Genomic DNA, 4675 nt, shown 5'->3' on the forward strand with positions numbered 1-4675 from the left:
GGTTTAACGCTTTCCAGGATGAAACTAGATATGGGGGAAAAATTGTTCTCAAAACACAGTAACCCCAATTAGCTTACTGGTTAGAATGCAATAGTAGCAATCTATAATAAATTGGCACTTTACATTTTAAACAGCTTTGAAATAAAACACAAATACTTGAACTTAAAAACAAACAAACAACATTACACAACATGGGAAAACCTGGAAGACATTATGCTATGTGAGCTATCTCAGTCACAAAAGGACAAATACTGAAAGGACATGAGGGCATTGGGCTAGAGAATGGAAAAGAGTGGATAGATAATGAACACACTCACTGTATTCTATCAGATGAGGGGAAGAACTGTCTGAAAGGAATAGATGATTAGGCATTATATGTATGAAAACAATCTGGAGCAAATGGTGCATTGTGGAGAGGGCTGAGGGAGGTGGGAAAAGGGGAAAGAAAATGTACAACGATGGAAAAAATTAAAACATTTTAAAAGTTTTTTTTAAAGTACTAAAGAATAAGGGGGAAATGCTGATTATTCAGTCATTTTAGGATGAAGCATAAGATCAATTATCAGTGTTTCACTATGGCAAAACATTGGCAAAAATAAGGCTCCAATTACCATCAGGTCTGAACTGACTGGTGGCTGACCCTCTATTGGGTTTCCAGGGCTGTTAATTCAGAGAAGACAGTCTTCCATCTTTCTCCAGAGCTGCTGGTGAAAGAACTGCTAGAGGGACACAGCTTTTGAGTGAGTAATGCAGTTCCCTACAGACAAGGCTCCCAGAGCATGTGGTAGTATGAAAACAAAAGGTCAAAATTTTAGATTTTCATATTATGAAAACACAAAATAACAAAATTTTATAGTTTCATATTAACTAATGAGAGAGTTCAACATAAAGCCTGTCATTTTTGTCTACCTTTTCATATTTTCTTTTCATTACCAATTAGCAGCATCAGTATGGATGGTGAAGAGATTGAGACTGTTCACAGCTTTAGTTTGCTTGGCTTCACAGTCAACACTCTTGGCACCAGCATTCAGGAAATTATAAGACGTATTGCATTGGGAAAGTCTGCTGTTAGGGATCTCTCCAAAGTACTGAAGAATGATGGTATCACTCTTGAGACTAAGGTGCATCTGATACAGGCCATGATCTTTGCAATCACTTGCTATGTGTCAGAGAGTTGGACAATGACTAGGGAGGATAGAAAGAGAACTGACGCCTTTGAGCTGTGGTGCTGAAGAAGAATATTGCGTGTACCATGGACTGCTAGGAAAACAAACAGATTCATCCTGGAGAGGGTTAAACTGGGCTGCTCCTTGGAGGCAAGGATTCTGAGGCTCCGTCTAACTTACTTTGGACATGTTGTGAGGAGAGACCGGTCCTTGGAGAGGGATATCATGCTTGGGAGGGTGGAGGGACAGCACAGGAGAGGAAGGCCCTTTATGAGGTGGATTGATTCAGTGACTGGGATAATTGAGTTGGGAGTGTCAGAGATGGTGTGATTGGCACAGGACAGAGCAGGGTTTAGAGAAGTTCTATATAGAGTTGCTATGAGTCGCAAGCGACTCGATGGCATATAACAACAACAACAACAATGAAGATGCATCCCTGATAATATTTAACTGGTAATTTTGTACCTTTATTTCAAAATTTAACAGAAGAGTGACTATAGGACTGGCAGGAAGTCTACATTAGTTTCTGTGAGTTTCTATTAGAAAATGTCCTTTTACAACAAAAATGTCTCCTAACTTTTCTGAGTCTCACTTGTTTCTTTGCTCTGTAACGCCTAATCTGTTCTTGATTTTAGAAAGAGTTCTATTATCCAAAATCATATCTTCTTATTTCCTTTTGAAAATAAAGTTAACATGTAGACTATGAAAAGGAACAAGTACAAAACAAAAAGACTCCAGGAATGAATGTAATACTAATTAAGATGTTCCAACCTATGGGTCATTTTTAAAAAATTAATTTTAATGAACGTTTACAGAGACTTAGGGTTTTTAGTCATTCATGTTGCACTTTTCTCTCTGCCCACACCCTCCCCTCCGATTCACTTTTCTCCTTGATGAAAAGAAAAACTTTTTCATTGCTATGCAATCCCTCCTCCCAAGTCCACTGTACTGTGCAGCCTTCATTCTGGACTCCTTTCATGACAGTAATGCCTAATCATATATCCCTTTTAAACAGTTCTCTCCATCATCTGTTGCAATGCAGTATACATCATTCCTCCCCTTCTTCTCTTTCTTCTCTCAACCCCAATGTCAGTCTTGTTTTACAATAGTGGTCCTATGCAATATTTGTCCTTTTGTGACATAGATATTTCACTCAGCATAATGTCCTCTAGGGTCATCCACTCAGCATAATATTTAATGAATTCCTTGTTTTTCAGTGCTGCATAGTATTCCATTGTGTGAATATACCAGACTTTCTATATCCATTCATTTATTAATGGGAAATTGAGTTGTTTGTGGCTCCAATGGGTCATTTTTGTGTGCCCACCATCCTTGCTGTTGCTTTTCGCCTAGCTTCTGGAAATTATGCCAAAAGTGATGTCCTCGTCGATAGTCTGCTCCGAAACCCAGGACAGGGAGGAGTCGGACGTGGAGAGAAGTCCCTCCACATCTACTACTGTTTGTGCAGCTACATGGTCCTGGTGCTCGACTATCTGTCAGAGAAATTACCCATGAGGCTCTGGGATAGAGCTCATGTCATTCATGCTGCCAAACATGCTCACAAGTTTTGTAATACAGAAGATGAGGAAACTGTCTATCTCCGGAGGACCGAAGACACTGAACAACAATACAGGCAGAAGTATGCAAAGTGTGGCCTGTCACTCTTCTACCAGTCCCAGCCCAAGAACGCTCCTGTGACCTTCATCGTGGATGGCACAGTGGTCAAGTTCAGTCAGGGATTTGGAAAGACAAATAATATATACACAGAAACAACAGCCTCCCAAGAACATGATGATGACCTTATGGACTAAAGACATGGGCAAGTTCAGCTCTGTCACTCGGGCTACCATTGATGAAGAGGAAGACTGAGGCTGGGGAAGTTGCTGACTCATATGCACAGAATGCCAATATGCTTGAGAAATAGCTGGAGTTCAAAGGCATGAGCAAGAGGAGGCTGCAGGAGACGGCTGAACCAGTAGCTAAGAAAGCTAAAATGAAGGGGACCTTGACCGACAACCAGTTCAAATGACCAAGAAACTTCCTTCAAGCTCAGACTGGAGACAAACACATAGGACAGGAGGGAAAAAAGAAGGTTTGGGTTTGTTTTTTTTTTAACTGTCTTTTCTTGTTTTTCTGCCCCAGCAGCAGACCTTACTGTTGTTTCCTGCTGATACTTACTCTGACATTTAGTGAGGTCTTTAGCTGAATTCATTTTACCTGCTTCTAGCTAGAGATGGAGAGCAAGAATAACCACAATGCCAGGAGATGGATTTTTCAAAATCTTTCTGCATATAGGTTTTCTGTACTATGTTTTCTTAAAATAAATTTTTAATTTTTATTATACTACTTTATTTACAAAATTTGAATACATTGTTTTTCAGATCAGATTCTTCCAATTTCCCTCACCCCTCAACCCATCAAATTGTACAACCTCATGATTAATTCCCCTCCTCCACTTTTCTAGCCATGTAGGAAAAGATAAGAACAGATCACTGTTTGTTTCTTGTTTGTTTTCTAAAATAGTGTCTGCTTTTTTTCTTTCTTGAAAGTTAATAAAGTAAAGCTACTTCTTGTTGTTGTTATGTACCATTGAGCCACTTGCGACTCATAGCAACCCTACGTACAATAGCCCTAAACCCTGCTCTATTCTGTGCCAATCTTACTGTCTCTGACACACCTACCCCCATTACCCCAGTCACTGAATCAATCCATCTCATCAAGGGTCTTCCTCTCCTTCACCCTCTCAAGCATGACGTCCCTCTCCAAGGACTGATCCCACCTTGCAGCATGCCCAAAGTATGTCAGACAAAGCTTCAGAATCCTTGCCTCCAAGGAGCAGCCTGGCTTCAACCTCTCCAGGGTGAACTTGTTTGTTCTCCTAGCAGTCCATGGTATATTCAATACTCTTCTCCAGCACCAAAGTTCAAAGTCATCAACTTTCCTTCTATCATTCCTAGTCATTGTCCAGCTTTCTGATGCATAGCAAGTAATTGCAAAGACCATGGTGTGTATCAGGCACACCTTAGTCTCCAGACTGACATCGTTGCTCTTCAGTACTTTGGAGAGGTCTCTGACGGCACTTTCTCAGTGCAATTAATCTTTTAATTTCCTGGCTACCAAGAGTGTTGACTGTTAGAGCCAAGCAAACTAAAGCTGTCAGCAGTCTCAATCTCTTCATGATGCTGCCAAATGGCCCATTGAGGAGAATCTTTATTTTCTTCATGATGACCTTCAATCCATCTTGAAGGCTTCAGTCCTTGACCTTCTGCAGCCAGCGCTTCAGGTCCTCTTCAGTTTCAGCAAGCAGGGTTGTGTCATCTGCATAACGCAGATTGTTGATGAGTCTTCCTCCATTCTTGATGCCACACTTCTCCTCATAGAGCCCAGCCTCCCAGAGAAGATATTCCAACATATGGACGGGGGCTGATTGTGGAACAGACCACCAATTACTCATATGCAAGTTCAAGCTGAAGCTGAGGAAAATTAAACCAAATCCACAGGAGCCAAAA

General features: G+C 40.8%; 1 pseudogene; it reads left to right on the forward strand.

Moving 5' to 3' along the window:
• The first annotated feature begins 2531 nt into the window (after positions 1-2531).
• LOC102845527 lies at positions 2532-3195 on the forward strand (annotated as a pseudogene).
• Positions 3196-4675: the final 1480 nt, after the last annotated feature.

Source organism: Elephantulus edwardii, unplaced genomic scaffold (assembly GCF_000299155.1).
Source record: "Elephantulus edwardii isolate Elephantulus edwardi_28Jun2011 unplaced genomic scaffold, EleEdw1.0 scaffold00032, whole genome shotgun sequence".
In the NCBI taxonomy this organism is placed as follows: Eukaryota; Metazoa; Chordata; class Mammalia; order Macroscelidea; family Macroscelididae; genus Elephantulus; species Elephantulus edwardii.